At 45.7% G+C, this 21,034-nt stretch overlaps 1 protein-coding gene across 4 annotated transcripts in view; it reads left to right on the forward strand.

Moving 5' to 3' along the window:
- LOC110517286 (signal-induced proliferation-associated 1-like protein 2) overlaps positions 1-21,034 on the forward strand; it is a 317,547-nt gene that overhangs the window by 43,564 nt on the left and 252,949 nt on the right. For all 4 annotated transcript variants that reach the window (XM_036945905.1, XM_036945907.1, XM_036945906.1 and 1 more), the window contains exon 2: positions 3,105-3,229. The gene's annotated coding sequence lies outside the window, so the exon portion shown is untranslated. The remainder of the gene's footprint in view (positions 1-3,104; positions 3,230-21,034) is intronic.

The following is a 21,034-nucleotide window of genomic DNA, read 5'->3' on the forward strand; positions in this document are numbered from 1 at the left end:
GTGGTTCTTGTTGGCTTTTTGTTTGTTTGCTTTGGCACCTTTCAACACCCTGCATTATCACATTCATGCATGCAAAACACTCACTTACGCTACTGATTACACACATCATTGTATATTTTTCTTAGTTGCTTTAGTTAATAAATATATATTTTGTTACTCCTTATCTCCACGTTGTCTCCCTTTGTTACGGGCTTTGAGCCGGTTCGTGACAGTATGTATAGTTTTTTGTGTGCTCTAGGACAACAGTGTCTAGATGGAATTTGTATTTGTGGTCATGGCAACTAGACCTTTTCTTTGGAACACCATTATTTTTGTCTTCCTGAGATTTACTGTCAGGGCCCAGGTCTGTCAGGGCCCAGGTCTGTCAGGGCCCAGGTCTGTCAGGGCCCAGGTCTGGCAGAATCTGTGCAGAACATCTAGGTGCAGCTGTAGGCCCTCTTTGGTTGGGGACAGAAGCACCAGATCATCAGCAAACAGTAGACATTTGACTTCAGATTCTATTAGGTTGGGACCGGGTGCTCTAGTGCCCAATTCGTTGATACACAGTTGAAGTCAGAAGTTTAAATACACTTAGGTTTGAGTCATTAATTAAAACTCGTTTTTCAACCACTCCCCATATTTGTTGTTAACAAACTATAGTTTTGGCAAGTCGGTTAGGACATCTACTTTGTGCATGACACAAGTCATTTTTCCAACAGTTGTTTACAGACAAATTATTTCACTTACAATTCACTGCATCACAATTCCAGTGGGTCAGAAGTTTACATACACGAAGTTGACTGTGCCTTTAAACAGTTTGGAAAATTCCAGAAAATGATGTCATGGCTTTAGAAGCTTCTGATAGGCTAATTGACATCATTTGAGTCAATTGGAGGTGTACCTGTGGATGTATTTCAAGGCGTACCTTCCAACTCAGTGCCTCTTTGCTTGACATCATGGGGAGATCAAAAGAAATCAGCCAAGAACGCAGACAAAAATTGTAGACCTCCACAAGTCTGGTTCATCCTTGGGAGCAATTTACAAACGCCTGAAGGTACCACGTTCATCTGTACAAACAATAGTACGCAAGTATAAACACCATGGGACCACGCAGCTGTCATACCGCTCAGGAAGGAGAAGCGTTCTGTCTACTGGAGATGAACAAACTTTGGTGCGAAAAGTGCAAATCAATCCCAGAACAACAGCAAAGGACCTTGTGAAGATGCTGGAGGAAAAAGGTACAAAAGTATCTTTATCCACAGTAAAATTAGTCCTATATCGATATAACCTGAAAGTCCGCTCAGCAAGGAAGAAGCCACTGCTCCAAAACAACCATAAAAAAGCCAGACTACGGTTTGCAACTACACATGGAGACAAAGATCACACTTTTTGGAGAAATGTCCTCTGGTCTGATGAAACAAAAATAGAACTGTTTGGCCATAATGACCATTGTTATGTTTGGAGGACAAAGGGGGAGGCTTGCAAGCCGAAGAACACCATCCCAACCGTGAAACACGGAGGTGGCAGCATCATGTTGTGGGGGTGCTTTGCTGCAAGAGGGACTCGTGCACTTTACAAAATAGACGACATCAAGAGAAAGGAAAATTATGTGGATATATTGAAGCAACATCTCAAGACATCAGTCAGGAAGCTTGGTTGCAAATGGGTCTTCCAAATGGATAATGACCTCAAGCATACTTCCAAAGTTGTGACAAAATGGCTTAAGGACAACAAATTCAGGGTATTTGAGTGGCCATCACAAGCCCTGAGCTCAATCCGATAGAAAATGTGTGGGCAGAACAGAAATAGCGTGTGCCAGCAAGGAGGCCTACAAACCTGACTCAGTTACACCAGCTCTGTGAGGAGGAATGGGACAAAATTCACCCAACTTTTTGTGGGAAGCTTGTGGAAGGCTACCTGAAACGTTTGACCCAAGTTAAACAATTTAAAGGAAATGCTACCAAATACTAATTGAGTGTATGTAAACTTCTGACCCACTGTGAATGTGATGAAATAAATAAAAGCTGAAATAAACCATTCTCTCTACTATTATTCTAACATTTCACATTCTTAAAATAAAGTGGTGGTCCTTACTGACCTATGACAGGGAATGTTTACTTAGATTAAATATCAGGAATTGTGAAAAACTGAGTTTAAATGTATTTGGCAAAGGTGTATGTAATCTTCCGACTTCAAATGTATATGTTGAATAGGGCCTCAAGCTGCATCCCTGTCACACCCCACGGCCATGTGGAAAGAAATGTGTGTGTTATGTGCGAATTTTAACCTCACACTCATGCCACATTGAGTCAAAAGTTTTTTGAAATCAAGAAAGCTTAAGCAGACTTCTTTTGGTTTGTATTTTTGTCAGGTGGCTCCCCTTCTTGTTCGGGTGGCGCTCGGCGGTCGTCGTTGCCGGTCTACTAGCTGCCACCGATCCTTTGTTCCGTGTTCGTTTGGTTTTGTCTTATTGTTTTCACCTGTTCATTATTTGGTTGTTAGGGTGGGGTTATTTAAGTTCGGTTAGCCCGCTTCTGTTTGTGCGGGCTTGTTCTTCTGAATTTGTGAGAGGTGTTAGTGTTTTGTTGGGTTTTCTCGCTGTCCTGGTATTTTACCTAAGGGTACTATTTGTAGTAATAGTTACTCCTGTGTTGGGTATTTACTATATAGTTATTTTGATTTTGGACATTAAAGCGTGTTTTTTCCCGCATCCTTTGCTCTCTGTGCCTGACTCCACACCCATTCACTCATTGAGCGTTACATGTGCAGGGTGAATACATGGCCTGTCTTACTGTCATTTGGTAAAAAGCCAATTTGACAGTTGCTCAGTACAATGTTTTCACTGTGGAAAAAGTACGAGTCAGCAGAGTAGAATTATCTCTCCCTCTTTTAATCTATCTCTATCTATCTATCCATCTATATCTCCCTCTCTCTCTCTCTCTCTCTCTCTCTCTCTCTATCTATCTATCTCTATCTATATCTCTCACTCTCTCTCTCTATTTCTCTCTCTCTTCAAACAGAATGAATGAAGAGTGAAAAGAGGGCTGTAGTGTTTTCAGTGTGCGAAGGGAACTCTTTCTCTTGTTGGTGTGTTTTGGATTCTCACTGAGGTTTCTTATCAACAGGTGTGTGATGGAGCAGCTCCAGCTGGAGTAGCATTGCTGGACATCATGTCACGCTGGGACACACAGATCTGTGGAAACAGGATACTACTGTGGTAGACTGGGGGAAGTCCTACTTCTATGATCAGGTAGGAATGGAGATTCTACATGTTCAACGCTTGACTTGAGTGAATATGAGCTCAACAACATTGTGTTGCTCCTGTACCTAAATATAAACAGGCCCTTATTTCAGTTCATATCAAGCGCTAGATGTGTTGATAGGAAATAATCAACAACACCTTGGTATGCTTGTTTAAAGTAATAGGACAAGTTAAGAAGCAAAACCTCAGTCTTTGGCTTGACTTTAATCAAATGCTGTTTTAATCTAACTCTAACTTCCCTTTGAGGGTGTTTCCGGCTGCCTGTGTATTTGATTACTGGTGCCAGATTGGAGCCAGACAGGTGGACTGAAAGACAGTTAAAGGCATGTAGTTTCTAGGTAGTCAGAGGCTGAAGGTTGAGATGATCTTCAGGGGTGATTTGTCTGTCTGTCGGTCTGTCGGTCTGTCGGTCTGTCTGCTGTGGATCTGACAGCTGCTGCCTAGGAATCCAAAATGTCTTCTGCCAACTTTCAGTCATTATAGTGAGAAAAGCCAGAAAAACAACAAAGCCTGTAAAGAAAGTGTCAGCCTGAAAGATGATGAAGAGGATGGTCTGAGTTGTGAGGTGACACATCCAGGGGGTGATGTCTAGGTCAGCATGTGTGAGTGAGTTAGTCACCCTGTGTTGTACAGCTATCACAGTGTCACACACAGCTCTCAGGCCCCCACCCTCACCCCAACCATGTTCTTCATCATTTGACGATGTGGACTTTGACTGACCTGAGATGTGGAGAAGGAGAAGTGGAGGGAGGGAAACAGAGACACAGTAACCTCTGCCAATCCCTTTTTATAACAGATACAGTAGTTAGTAGATAGTTAGATGTTAGTAGTTGTGCTTTCTAAATTCATTTCAATTCAATTCAAAGAGCTTTATAGGGAAGAATACAGCATGTTTACATTGCCAAAGCAAGTGCAATAGATCATAAACAAAAGGAACAGTAAACATTATAGAGTTTATTTCAAATGTCATATTATGTCTATATACAGTGTTGTAACGATGTGCAAATAGTTAAAGTACAAAAGGGAAAATAAATAAACATAAATATGGGTTGTATTTACAATGGTGTTTGTTCTTCACTGGTTGACCTTTTCTTGTGGCAACAGGTCACAAATCTTGCTGCTGTGACGTCACACTGTGGTATTTCACCCAGTAGATATGGGAGTTTATCACAATTGGATTTGTTTTCTAATTCTTTGTGGATCTGTGTAATCTGAGGGAAATATGTCTCTCTAATATGGTCATACATTGGGCAGGAGATTAGGAAGTGCAGCTCAGTTTCCACCTCATTTTGTGGGCAGTGTTCACGTAGCCTGTCTTCTCTTGAGAGCCATGTCTGCCAACGGTGGCCTTTCTCAATAGCAAGGCTATGCTCACTGAGTCTGTACATAGTCAAAGCTTTCCTTAACTTTGGGTCAGTCACAGTGGTCAGGTATTCTGCCACTGTGTACTCTCTGTTTAGGGCCAAATAGCATTCTAGTTTGCACAGTTTTTTTGTTAATTCTTTCCAATGTGTCAAGTAATTATCTTTTTGTTTTCTCATGATATGGTTGAGTCTAATTGTGTTGCTGTCCTGGGGCTCTGTGGGGTCTGTTTGTGAACAGAGCCCCAGGACCAGCTTGCTTAGGGGACTCTTGTCTATGTTAATCTCTCTGTAGGGGATGGATTTATTATGGAAGGTTTGGGAATCGCTTCCTTTTAAGTGGTTGTAGAATTTAACAACTTTTTTCTGGATTTTTATAATTAGCGGGTATCGGCCTGATTCTGCTCTGCATACATTATTTGGTGTTTTACGTTGTACACGGAGGACATTTTAGCAGAATTCTGCATGCAGAGTGTCAATCTGGTGTTTGTACCATTTTGTGAATTCTTCCTTGGAGGGCGGCCCCCAGACCTCACAACCATAAAGGACAATGTGTTCTATAACTCATTCAAATATTATTAACCAGATCCTAATTTGTATGTCCCATGTTATGTTCCCTTTGATTGTGTAGTCTCTCTCTCCCAGCCTGTCGGTAACTACTGGCTTTATTCTCTCTCTCTCGCTCTCTCTCGCTCTCTCTCTCTCTCTCTCTCTGGGAAAGCTCTGCAGACTGTTTACATGGGAGGCTTTGGATAGGGAATCAATCACGATACTAAAGATTACTGTCATGTTGTTGTAGAAATAGTAATGAGGTATAAACTACATATTTGTTCCTTCATAAATTAGCTTTTCAAAGTGCACCAACGGAACAGCTTGCCAGGGTTGGGGAGTAGGCGATTACATGTGGCATGTAATCTGATTACAAAAAAACTCTAGTCAGTTACATTACCAGGAAAAATATAGTAATCAGATTACAGATACTTTTTAAAAACTAGATGATTACTTCTTGGATTCATTTTTAATTCAGAAAGTATGTTTGTTAAAAATTACATTATGACACCTGTGTTTACTCAGTTACATTCAAATCAGCATTGAAAAAAGGTGCAAGTTTAAGTTTGTTCCACATGAGCGAGTCTGAACACAAGTAGGAGACCACCATGATGACACTCCAATCAGAGACCACTATGACGACACTCCAATCAGAGACCACTATGATGACACACCAATCAGAGACCACTTTGATGACACACCAATCAGAGACCACTATGACGACACTCCAATCAGAGACCACTATGATGACACTCCAATCAGAGACTGCTATGATGACACACCAATCGGAGACCACTATGATGACACTCCAATCAGAGACCACTATGATGACACACCAATCAGAGACCACTATGACGACACACCAATCAGAGACCACTATGATGACATACCAATCAGAGAACATTATGATGACACTCCAATCAGAGACCACTATGATGACACTCCAATCAGAGACCACTATGATGACACACCAATCAGAGACCACAATGATGACACTCCAATCAGAGACCACTATGATGACACACCAATCAGAGACCACTATGACGACACACCAATCAGAGACCACTATGATGACATACCAATCAGAGAACATTATGATGACACTCCAATCAGAGACCACTATGATGACACTCCAATCAGAGACCACTATGATGACACACCAATCAGAGACCACTATGATGACATACCAATCAGAGAACATTATGATGACACTCCAATCAGAGACCACTATGATGACACTCCAATCAGAGACCACTATGACGACACACCAATCAGAGACCACTATGATGACACACCAATCAGAGACCACTATGATGACACACCAATCAGAGACCACTATGATGACACTCCAATCAGAGACCACTATGATGACACACCAATCAGAGACCACTATGACGACACACCAATCAGAGACCACTATGATGACATACCAATCAGAGAACATTATGATGACACTCCAATCAGAGACCACTATGATGACACTCCAATCAGAGACCACTATGATGACACACCAATCAGAGACCACTATGATGACATACCAATCAGAGAACATTATGATGACACTCCAATCAGAGACCACTATGATGACACTCCAATCAGAGACCACTATGATGACACACCAATCAGAGACCACTATGATGACATACCAATCAGAGAACATTATGATGACACTCCAATCAGAGACCACTATGATGACACACCAATCAGAGACCACTATGACGACACACCAATCAGAGACCACTATGATGACATACCAATCAGAGACCACTATGATGACACACCAATCAGAGACCACTATGATGACACACCAATCAGAGACCACTATGATGACACACCAATCAGAGACCACTATGATGACACACCAATCAGAGACCACTATGACGACACACCAATCAGAGACCACTATGATGACACACCAATCAGAGACCACTATGATGACACACCAATCAGAGACCACTATGACGACACACCAATCAGAGACCACTATGATGACATACCAATCAGAGAACATTATGATGACACTCCAATCAGAGACCACTATGATGACACACCAATCAGAGAACACTATGATGACACTCCAATCAGAGACTACTATGATGACATACCAATCAGAGAACATTATGATGACACTCCAATCAGAGACCACTATGATGACACACCAATCAGAGAACATTATGATGACACTCCAATCAGAGACCACTATGATGACACACCAATCAGAGAACACTATGATGACACTCCAATCAGAGACCACTATGATGACATACCAATCAGAGACCACTATGATGACACTCCAATCAGAGACCACTATGATGACACACCAATCAGAGACCATTATGATGACATACCAATCAGAGACCACCATGATGACACACCAATCAGAGACCACCATGATGACACTCCAATCAGAGACCATTATGATGACACTCCAATCAGAGACCACTATGATGACACACCAATCAGAGAACACTATGATGACACTCCAATCAGAGACTACTATGATGACATACCAATCAGAGAACATTATGATGACACTCCAATCAGAGACCACTATGATGACATACCAATCAGAGAACATTATGATGACACTCCAATCAGAGACCACTATGATGACACACCAATCAGAGACCACTTTGATGACACACCAATCAGAGACCACTATGATGACACACCAATCAGAGACCACTATGATGACATACCAATCAGAGACCACTATGATGACACACCAATCAGAGACCACTATGATGACACTCCAATCAGAGACCACTATGACGACACACCAATCAGAGACCACTATGATGACATACCAATCAGAGACCACTATGATGACACTCCAATCAGAGACCACTATGACGACACACCAATCAGAGACCACTATGATGACACACCAATCAGAGACCACTATGATGACACTCCAATCAGAGACCACTATGACGACACACCAATCAGAGACCACTATGATGACATACCAATCAGAGACCACTATGATGACACTCCAATCAGAGACCACTATGACGACACACCAATCAGAGACCACTATGATGACATACCAATCAGAGACCACTATGACGACACACCAATCAGAGACCACTATGATGACATACCAATCAGAGACCACTATGATGACACTCCAATCAGAGACCACTATGACGACACACCAATCAGAGACCACTATGATGACATACCAATCAGAGAACATTATGATGACACTCCAATCAGAGACCACTATGATGACACTCCAATCAGAGACCACTATGACGACACACCAATCAGAGACCACTATGATGACATACCAATCAGAGACCACTATGATGACACACCAATCAGAGAACATTATGATGACACTCCAATCAGAGACCACTATGATGACATACCAATCAGAGAACATTATGATGACACTCCAATCAGAGACCACTATGATGACACACCAATCAGAGACCACTTTGATGACACACCAATCAGAGACCACTATGATGACACACCAATCAGAGACCACTATGATGACATACCAATCAGAGACCACTATGATGACACACCAATCAGAGACCACTATGATGACACACCAATCAGAGACCACTATGATGACATACCAATCAGAGACCACTATGATGACACACCAATCAGAGACCACTATGATGACATACCAATCAGAGAACATTATGATGACACTCCAATCAGAGACCACTATGATGACACACCAATCAGAGACCACTTTGATGACACACCAATCAGAGACCACTATGACGACACTCCAATCAGAGACCACTATGATGACACTCCAATCAGAGACTGCTATGATGACACACCAATCAGAGACCACTATGATGACACTCCAATCAGAGACCACTATGATGACACACCAATCAGAGACCACTATGACGACACACCAATCAGAGACCACTATGATGACATACCAATCAGAGAACATTATGATGACACTCCAATCAGAGACCACTATGATGACACTCCAATCAGAGACCACTATGATGACACACCAATCAGAGACCACAATGATGACACTCCAATCAGAGACCACTATGATGACACACCAATCAGAGACCACTATGACGACACACCAATCAGAGACCACTATGATGACATACCAATCAGAGAACATTATGATGACACTCCAATCAGAGACCACTATGATGACACTCCAATCAGAGACCACTATGATGACACACCAATCAGAGACCACTATGATGACATACCAATCAGAGAACATTATGATGACACTCCAATCAGAGACCACTATGATGACACTCCAATCAGAGACCACTATGACGACACACCAATCAGAGACCACTATGATGACACACCAATCAGAGACCACTATGATGACACACCAATCAGAGACCACTATGATGACACTCCAATCAGAGACCACTATGATGACACACCAATCAGAGACCACTATGACGACACACCAATCAGAGACCACTATGATGACATACCAATCAGAGAACATTATGATGACACTCCAATCAGAGACCACTATGATGACACTCCAATCAGAGACCACTATGATGACACACCAATCAGAGACCACTATGATGACATACCAATCAGAGAACATTATGATGACACTCCAATCAGAGACCACTATGATGACACTCCAATCAGAGACCACTATGATGACACACCAATCAGAGACCACTATGATGACATACCAATCAGAGAACATTATGATGACACACCAATCAGAGACCACTATGACGACACTCCAATCAGAGACCACTATGATGACACACCAATCAGAGAACACTATGATGACACTCCAATCAGAGACCACTATGATGACATACCAATCAGAGACCACTATGATGACACTCCAATCAGAGACCACTATGATGACACACCAATCAGAGACCATTATGATGACATACCAATCAGAGACCACCATGATGACACACCAATCAGAGACCACCATGATGACACTCCAATCAGAGACCATTATGATGACACTCCAATCAGAGACCACTATGATGACACACCAATCAGAGAACACTATGATGACACACCAATCAGAGACTACTATGATGACATACCAATCAGAGAACATTATGATGACACTCCAATCAGAGACCACTATGATGACATACCAATCAGAGAACATTATGATGACACTCCAATCAGAGACCACTATGATGACACACCAATCAGAGACCACTTTGATGACACACCAATCAGAGACCACTATGATGACACACCAATCAGAGACCACTATGATGACATACCAATCAGAGACCACTATGATGACACACCAATCAGAGACCACTATGATGACACTCCAATCAGAGACCACTATGACGACACACCAATCAGAGACCACTATGATGACATACCAATCAGAGACCACTATGATGACACTCCAATCAGAGACCACTATGACGACACACCAATCAGAGACCACTATGATGACACACCAATCAGAGACCACTATGATGACACTCCAATCAGAGACCACTATGACGACACACCAATCAGAGACCACTATGATGACATACCAATCAGAGACCACTATGATGACACTCCAATCAGAGACCACTATGACGACACACCAATCAGAGACCACTATGATGACATACCAATCAGAGACCACTATGACGACACACCAATCAGAGACCACTATGATGACATACCAATCAGAGACCACTATGATGACACTCCAATCAGAGACCACTATGACGACACACCAATCAGAGACCACTATGATGACATACCAATCAGAGAACATTATGATGACACTCCAATCAGAGACCACTATGATGACACTCCAATCAGAGACCACTATGACGACACACCAATCAGAGACCACTATGATGACATACCAATCAGAGACCACTATGATGACACACCAATCAGAGAACATTATGATGACACTCCAATCAGAGACCACTATGATGACATACCAATCAGAGAACATTATGATGACACTCCAATCAGAGACCACTATGATGACACACCAATCAGAGACCACTTTGATGACACACCAATCAGAGACCACTATGATGACACACCAATCAGAGACCACTATGATGACATACCAATCAGAGACCACTATGATGACACACCAATCAGAGACCACTATGATGACACACCAATCAGAGACCACTATGATGACATACCAATCAGAGACCACTATGATGACACACCAATCAGAGACCACTATGATGACATACCAATCAGAGAACATTATGATGACACTCCAATCAGAGACCACTATGATGACACACCAATCAGAGACCACTTTGATGACACACCAATCAGAGACCACTATGACGACACTCCAATCAGAGACCACTATGATGACACTCCAATCAGAGACTGCTATGATGACACACCAATCAGAGACCACTATGATGACACTCCAATCAGAGACCACTATGATGACACACCAATCAGAGACCACTATGACGACACACCAATCAGAGACCACTATGATGACATACCAATCAGAGAACATTATGATGACACTCCAATCAGAGACCACTATGATGACACTCCAATCAGAGACCACTATGATGACACACCAATCAGAGACCACAATGATGACACTCCAATCAGAGACCACTATGATGACACACCAATCAGAGACCACTATGACGACACACCAATCAGAGACCACTATGATGACATACCAATCAGAGAACATTATGATGACACTCCAATCAGAGACCACTATGATGACACTCCAATCAGAGACCACTATGATGACACACCAATCAGAGACCACTATGATGACATACCAATCAGAGAACATTATGATGACACTCCAATCAGAGACCACTATGATGACACTCCAATCAGAGACCACTATGACGACACACCAATCAGAGACCACTATGATGACACACCAATCAGAGACCACTATGATGACACACCAATCAGAGACCACTATGATGACACTCCAATCAGAGACCACTATGATGACACACCAATCAGAGACCACTATGACGACACACCAATCAGAGACAACTATGATGACATACCAATCAGAGAACATTATGATGACACTCCAATCAGAGACCACTATGATGACACTCCAATCAGAGACCACTATGATGACACACCAATCAGAGACCACTATGATGACATACCAATCAGAGAACATTATGATGACACTCCAATCAGAGACCACTATGATGACACTCCAATCAGAGACCACTATGATGACACACCAATCAGAGACCACTATGATGACATACCAATCAGAGAACATTATGATGACACTCCAATCAGAGACCACTATGATGACACACCAATCAGAGACCACTATGACGACACACCAATCAGAGACCACTATGATGACATACCAATCAGAGACCACTATGATGACACACCAATCAGAGACCACTATGATGACACACCAATCAGAGACCACTATGATGACACACCAATCAGAGACCACTATGATGACACACCAATCAGAGACCACTATGACGACACACCAATCAGAGACCACTATGATGACACACCAATCAGAGACCACTATGATGACACACCAATCAGAGACCACTATGACGACACACCAATCAGAGACCACTATGATGACATACCAATCAGAGAACATTATGATGACACTCCAATCAGAGACCACTATGATGACACACCAATCAGAGAACACTATGATGACACTCCAATCAGAGACTACTATGATGACATACCAATCAGAGAACATTATGATGACACTCCAATCAGAGACCACTATGATGACACACCAATCAGAGAACATTATGATGACACTCCAATCAGAGACCACTATGATGACACACCAATCAGAGAACACTATGATGACACTCCAATCAGAGACCACTATGATGACATACCAATCAGAGACCACTATGATGACACTCCAATCAGAGACCACTATGATGACACACCAATCAGAGACCATTATGATGACATACCAATCAGAGAACATTATGATGACACTCCAATCAGAGACCACTATGATGACATACCAATCAGAGAACATTATGATGACACTCCAATCAGAGACCACTTTGATGACACACCAATCAGAGACCACTTTGATGACACACCAATCAGAGACCACTATGATGACACACCAATCAGAGACCACTATGATGACATACCAATCAGAGACCACTATGATGACACACCAATCAGAGACCACTATGATGACACTCCAATCAGAGACCACTATGATGACACACCAATCAGAGACCACTATGATGACATACCAATCAGAGACCACTATGATGACACTCCAATCAGAGACCACTATGACGACACACCAATCAGAGACCACTATGATGACATACCAATCAGAGACCACTATGATGACACACCAATCAGAGAACATTATGATGACACTCCAATCAGAGACCACTATGATGACATACCAATCAGAGAACATTATGATGACACTCCAATCAGAGACCACTATGATGACACACCAATCAGAGACCACTTTGATGACACACCAATCAGAGACCACTATGATGACACACCAATCAGAGACCACTATGATGACATACCAATCAGAGACCACTATGATGACACACCAATCAGAGACCACTATGATGACACACCAATCAGAGACCACTATGATGACATACCAATCAGAGACCACTATGATGACACACCAATCAGAGACCACTATGATGACATACCAATCAGAGAACATTATGATGACACTCCAATCAGAGACCACTATGATGACATAACAATCAGAGACCACTTTGATGACACTCCAATCAGAGACCACTATGACGACACTCCAATCAGATACCACTATGACGACACACCAATCAGAGACCACTATGATGACACACCAATCAGAGACCACTATGACGACACACCAATCAGAGACCACTATGACGACACACCAATCAGAGACCACTATGATGACACACCAATCAGAGACCACTATGACGACACACCAATCAGAGACCACTATGATGACACACCAATCAGAGACCACTATGACGACACTCCAATCAGAGACCACTATGACGACACTCCAATCAGAGACCACTATGATGACATAACAATCAGAGACCACTATGATGACACTCCAATCAGAGACCACTATGATGACACTCCAATCAGAGACCACTATGATGACACACCAATCAGAGACCACTATGATGACACACCAATCAGAGACCACTATGACGACACACCAATCAGAGACCACTATGATGACACACCAATCAGAGACCACTATGACGACACACCAATCAGAGACCACTATGATGACACACCAATCAGAGACCACTATGACGACACTCCAATCAGAGACCACTATGACGACACTCCAATCAGAGACCACTATGATGACATAACAATCAGAGACCACTATGATGACACTCCAATCAGAGACCACTATGATGACACTCCAATCAGAGACCACTATGATGACACACCAATCAGAGACCACTATGACGACACACCAGATGTGTTTGATGTCTTCTTCTAATGCCTCTTTAAGGGAAAGTAATCTAAAAGTAGCTGAAAGTAATCTAAAAGTAACGGATATCGATCTAAAAGTAACTGAAACCCTGGATTTACAACTACAAACCCTCCTGGCAGTAGTTAGATGTTACATTTGTTTCAAAGGAATTGTTTATTGCAAGGAAGAAGATGGACCAGCCGTCTTCTTCCTTGTAAATTAGTTGCATTCATCCTCAAATTAAGTTGCCTGTTTGAAAATCGTATTGACTGTATTCAAATGTCAATTTATAACTTCGTGACCGTTGTTACATTTTTCACACATCATGATACAGAATTGTAAAATTAAATTACACATTTGCGAATCATACTTGCAACCACAAATCTCAATGTGAGACCAGGAAATTCAACATACAAGCTTTCATATCGACATAGAAAATGTTGAATCAAATCTAATCGTGTTCATTAGAACACCACAACAGGGAAGGCATTGAATAGGACGATACGGACTGCCTGCGTCAGCTATAGGACGATACGGCCTGCCTGCGTCAGCTATGGGGCGATACGGCCTGCCTGCGTCAGCTATGGGGCGATACGGCCTGCCTGCGTCAGCTATGGGGCGATACGGCCTGCCTGCGTCAGCTATGGGGCGATACGGCCTGCCTGCGTCAGCTATGGGGCGATACGGCCTGCCTGCGTCAGCTATGGGGCGATACGGCCTGCCTGCGTCAGCTATGGGGCGATACGGCCTGCCTGCGTCAGCTATGGGGCGATACGGCCTGCCTGCGTCAGCTATGGGGCGATACGGCCTGCCTGCGTCAGCTATGGGGCGATACGGCCTGCCTGCGTCAGCTATGGGGCGATACGGCCTGCCTGCGTCAGCTATGGGGCGATACGGCCTGCCTGCGTCAGCTATGGGGCGATACGGCCTGCCTGCGTCAGCTATGGGGCGATACGGCCTGCCTGCGTCAGCTATAGGACGATACGGCCTGCCTGCGTCAGCTTGGTAGAATGTAGCTCACTAACTACACATTTCAGTGTTTCCTTTGTGTTGCTCTGGTACATTTGTGTGCCAAACCAGTGAATAGAACAAACTTAGGGAGGAGGCTTCTAATGTTAACATGCATGAAACCAAGGCTATAACGGTTACAGAAGTCATCAAAAGAGAGCGCCTGGGGAATAGGAGTGGAGCTAGGCACTGCAGGGCCTGGATTCACCTCTATATCACCAGAGGAACAGAGGAGGAGTAGGATAAGGAGAGCGCCTCGGGAATAGGAGTGGAGCTAGGCACTGCAGGGCCTGGATTCACCTCTATATCACCAGAGGAACAGAGGAGGAGTAGGATAAGGATACGGCTAAAAGCTATGAGAATTGTTTGTTTAGAACGTCCGGAACAGAGAGTAAAAGGAGGTTTCTGGGAGCGATAGAATAGCTACAAGGTATAATGTACAGACAAAGGTATGGTAGGATGTGAATACAGTGGAGGTAAACCTAGGTATTGAGTGATGATGAGAGAGATATTGTCTCTAGAAACATCATTGAAACCTGGTGATGTCATCTCATGTGTGGGTGGTGTAACTGAAAGGTTGGATAAGGTATAATGAGCAGGGCTAGAGGCTCTTCAGTGAAATAAGCCAATAAAAACTAACCAGGACAGCAATGGACAAGGCATATTGACATTAAGGAGAGGCATGCTTAGTCAAGTGATCGTAAGGGTCCAGTGAGTAGGGAGGTTGGTTGCGGTAACGGAGATTCAGACAGCTAGCCGGGCCATCGGTAGCAAGCTAGCATAGGATGGAAGACTGTTTTTAGCCACTTCGTGCATTTCCGTTAGTAGATTAGTGGGGTTCTGTGTGGTAGAGAGGATCAATCCAATTGGCAAAATAGATATAGTTATAGTGACCCAAGAAAAATTGTCAGAGAGACCTATTCAGATAGCTGTCGATAAGACAGCTAACGATTAGCGGGCCCCAGATGGGCGTTCAGGTAACGTCGCGACGGAGGAGCCAGCTGGATAACTCCCTCGTGCAGATAGCGTCGGTAGTCCAGTTGTGAAGGCCCGGTGGGGTTCCGCGTTGGCAGTAACACGGGTCCGGATAGGTGATTGTAGCAACAGGAGTGACTGATGGAACTCTTCTGCTGGCTAGCTCCGGAATAATTGAAGTTTGCTCCGGGACCGACGTAAGCCAATAGTCACACGGATAGCAGCTAGCTAGCTGCGAGATCCAGGTGTAAATGTTCAGAGCATTCGGTTGAAATCTGGGGATATTGAGCGAAAAATAGGTCCGTTATATTCTGGTCTGAGTCGCTTTGTACAAAACTGGCGATAGCTTTTTGAGCTAAAGGATAGCTGATGACCATCAACCGTGGTTAGCTAAATACTAACGTTAGTCAGTACACTGGCTAGCTTCTGGTTAGCTCCTGGTTAGCTCCTGGCTAGCTTCTGGCTAGCTTCTGGTTAGCTTCTGGTTAGCTCCTGGCTAGCTTCTGGTTAGCTTCAGGCTAGCTTCTATTGTGGATTTTAGATTTGAGGTAAATAATATATATATATTTTTTTAATTGGTGAGGCGGGTTGCAGGAGAGTGTTTTGAAGTTGAGTTTTTGGAAAATAAAATATATAAAAGATATATAAAAGATATGCGAAGAAAGATGTAAATATATATATACACGCGACACGACAAGACGTGGACAAAGGACGTCTGACTGCTATGCCATCTTGGATTGAGGGTGAGGATATAGCTGGAGGCTCTATCCTGATGGTCATTCTCTGTTCCCAGGTCTACTGTCTATTTAATGATACTAGCCTGGATTTAGCTTGATGAAGGGACAGAAAGTTGAAGGACAATACCACTGTGTCAGTGTGACTGTGCCAGCGTGACTGTCAGTGTGACTATGTCAGTGCCAGTGTGACTGTGCCAGTGTGACTGTGTTAGTGTGTGCAGCCCTAGGTGGGAGCCTCCCTCACCCTGGGACAGCAGGGCTAAGTTTGGCACAGGGCCCTGGTCTACAGTAGATAAGACAACTACAATAAATAACTGTGTTCAAACAAGAGTCGTGACAGAGCTTAGAGATAGCTAGTTTGGTCTGTGTCCCTCCTCTCTTCTCTCCTCCTCTGGTAAGTGTCCCTCCTCTCTTCTCTCCTCCTCTGGTCAGTGTCCCTCCTCTATCCTCTTCTCCTCTGGTCAGTGTCTCTCATCTCCTCCTCTGGTCAGTGTCCCTCCTCTCTCCTCTCCTCCTCTGGTCAGTGTCCCTCTCTCTCCTCTCCTCTCCTCCCCTCCTCCTCTGGTCAGTGTTCCTCCTCTCTCCTCTCCTCCTCTGGTTAGTGTCCCTCCTCTCTCCTCTCCTCCTCTGGTCAGTGTCCCTCCTCTCTCCTCTCCTCCTCTGGTCAGTGTCCCTCCTCCTCTGGTCAGTGTCCCTCCTCTCTCCTCTCCTCCTCTGGTCAGTGTCCCTCCTCTCTCCCCTTCTCTGGTCTGTGTCCCTCCTCTCTCCTCTCCTCCTCTGGTCAGTGTCCCTCCTCTCTCCTCTCCTCCTCTGGTCAGTGTCCCTCCTCTCTCCTCTCCTCCCCGGGTCAGTGTCCCTCCTCTCTCCCCTCCTCCTCTGGTCAGTGTCCCTCCTCTCTCCTCTCCTCCTCTGGTCAGTGTCCCTCCTCTCCTCCTCTGGTCTGTGTCCCTCCTCTCCTCCTCTGGTCAGTGTCACTCCTCTCTCCACTCCTCCTCTGGTCAGTGTCCCTCCTCTCTTCTCTCCTCCTCTGGTCAGTGTCCCTCCTCTCTCCTGTCCTCCGCTGGTCAGTGTTCCTCCTCTCTCCTCTCCTACTCTGGTCAGTGTCCCTCCCCTCACCTCTCCTGTCGTCCCCTCCACCACTGGTCAGTGTTCCTCCTCTCTCCTCTCCTCCTCTTGTCAATGTCCCTCCCCTCTCCTCTTCTCCTCTGGTCAGTGTCCCTCCTCTCTCCTCTTCTCCTCTGGTCAGTGTTCCTCCTCTCTCCTCTCCTCCTCTGGACAGTGTCCCTCCTCTCTCCTCTCCTCCTCTGGTCAGTGTCCCTCCTCTCTCCTCTCCTCCTCTGGTCAGTGTCTCTCCTCTCTCTCCTCCTCTAGTCTGTGTCCCTCCTATCTCCTATGGTCAGTTTCCCTCCTCTCTCCTCTTCTCCTCTGGTCAGTGTTCCTCCTCTCTCCGCTCCTCCTCTGGTCAGTGTCCCTCCTCTCTCCTCTCCTCCTCTGGTCAGTGACTCTCCTCTCTCCTCTCCTCCTCTGGTCAGTGTCCCTCCCTCCTCTCTCCTCCCCTTTCCTCCCATCCTCCTCTGGTCAGTGTTCCTCCTCTCTCCTCTCCTCCTCTGGTTAGTGTGCCTCCTCTCTCCTCTCCTCCCCGGGTCAGTGACCCTCCTATCGCCTCTCCTCCTCTGGTCAGTGTCCCTCCTCTCTCCTCTCCTCCTCTGGTCAGTGTCCCTCCTCTCTCTCCTCCTCTGGTCTGTGTCCCTCCTCTCTCCTATGGTCAGTGTCCCTCCTCTCTCCTCTCCTCCTCTGGTCAGTGTCCCTCCTTTCTCAAATCCTCCACTGGTCAGTGTCCCTACTCTGTCCCCTCCTCCTCTGATCAGTGTCCCTCCTCTCTCCTCTCCTCCTCTGGTCAGTGTCCCTCCTCTCTCTCCTCCTGTGGTCTGTGTCCCTCCTCTCTCCTATGGTCAGTGTCCCTCCTCTCTCCTCTCCTCCTCTGGTCAGTGTCCCTCTCTCTCCTCTCCTCTCCTCCCCTCCTCCTCTGGTCAGTGTTCCTCCTCTCTCCTCTCCTCCTCTGGTTAGTGTCCCTCCTCTCTCCTCTCCTCCTCTGGTCAGTGTCCCTCCTCTCTCCTCTCCTCCTCTGGTCAGTGTCCCTCCTCCTCTGGTCAGTGTCCCTCCTCTCTCCTCTCCTCCTCTGGTCAGTGTCCCTCCTCTCTCCCCTTCTCTGGTCTGTGTCCCTCCTCTCTCCTCTCCTCCTCTGGTCAGTGTCCCTCCTCTCTCCTCTCCTCCTCTGGTCAGTGTCCCTCCTCTCTCCTCTCCTCCCCGGGTCAGTGTCCCTCCTCTCTCCCCTCCTCCTCTGGTCAGTGTCCCTCCTCTCTCCTCTCCTCCTCTGGTCAGTGTCCCTCCTCTCCTCCTCTGGTCTGTGTCCCTCCTCTCCTCCTCTGGTCAGTGTCTCTCCTCTCTCCACTCCTCCTCTGGTCAGTGTCCCTCCTCTCTTCTCTCCTCCTCTGGTCAGTGTCCCTCCTCTCTCCTGTCCTCCGCTGGTCAGTGTTCCTCCTCTCTCCTCTCCTACTCTGGTCAGTGTCCCTCCCCTCTCCTCTCCTGTCTTCCCCTCCACCACTGGTCAGTGTTCCTCCTCTCTCCTCTCCTCCTCTTGTCAATGTCCCTCCCCTCTCCTCTTCTCCTCTGGTCAGTGTCCCTCCTCTCTCCTCTTCTCCTCTGGTCAGTGTTCCTCCTCTCTCCTCTCCTCCTCTGGACAGTGTCCCTCCTCTCTCCTCTCCTCCTCTGGTCAGTGTCCCTCCTCTCTCCTCTCCTCCTCTGGTCAGTGTCTCTCCTCTCTCTCCTCCTCTAGTCTGTGTCCCTCCTATCTCCTATGGTCAGTTTCCCTCCTCTCTCCTCTTCTCCTCTGGTCAGTGTTCCTCCTCTCTCCGCTCCTCCTCTGGTCAGTGTCCCTCCTCTCTCCTCTCCTCCTCTGGTCAGTGACTCTCCTCTCTCCTCTCCTCCTCTGGTCAGTGTCCCTCCCTCCTCTCTCCTCCCCTTTCCTCCCATCCTCCTCTGGTCAGTGTTCCTCCTCTCTCCTCTCCTCCTCTGGTTAGTGTGCCTCCTCTCTCCTCTCCTCCCCGGGTCAGTGACCCTCCTCTCTCCTCTCCTCCTCTGGTCAGTGTCCCTCCTCTCTCCTCTCCTCCTCTGGTCAGTGTCCCTCCTCTCTCTCCTCCTCTGGTCTGTGTCCCTCCTCTCTCCTATGGTCAGTGTCCCTCCTCTCTCCTCTCCTCCTCTGGTCAGTGTCCCTCCTTTCTCAAATCCTCCACTGGTCAGTGTCCCTACTCTGTCCTCTCCTCCTCTGGTCAGTGTCCATCCTCTCTCCCCTCCTCCTCTGATCAGTGTCCCTCCTCTCTCCTCTCCTCCTCTGGTCAGTGTCCCTCCTCTCTCTCCTCCTGTGGTCTGTGTCCCTCCTCTCTCCTATGGTAAGTGTCCCTCCTCTCTCCTCTCCTCCTCTGGTCAGTGTCCATCCTCTCTCCTCTCCTCCTCTGGTCAGTGTCCCTCCTCTCTCCTCTCCTCCTCTGGTCAGTGTCCCTCCTCTCTTCCCTTCTCCTCTGGTCAGTGTCCTTCCTCTCTCCTGTCCTCCTCTGGTCAGTGTCCCTCCCTCCAATCTCCTCTCCTCCTCCTCTGGTCAGTGTTCCTCCTCTCTCCTCTCATCCTCTGGTTAGTGTCCCTCCTCTCTTCCTTTGGTCAGTGTCCCTCCTCTCTCCTCTCCTCC

The sequence above is a fragment of the Oncorhynchus mykiss genome, chromosome 16 (assembly GCF_013265735.2).
Source record: "Oncorhynchus mykiss isolate Arlee chromosome 16, USDA_OmykA_1.1, whole genome shotgun sequence".
Taxonomy (NCBI): Eukaryota; Metazoa; Chordata; class Actinopteri; order Salmoniformes; family Salmonidae; genus Oncorhynchus; species Oncorhynchus mykiss.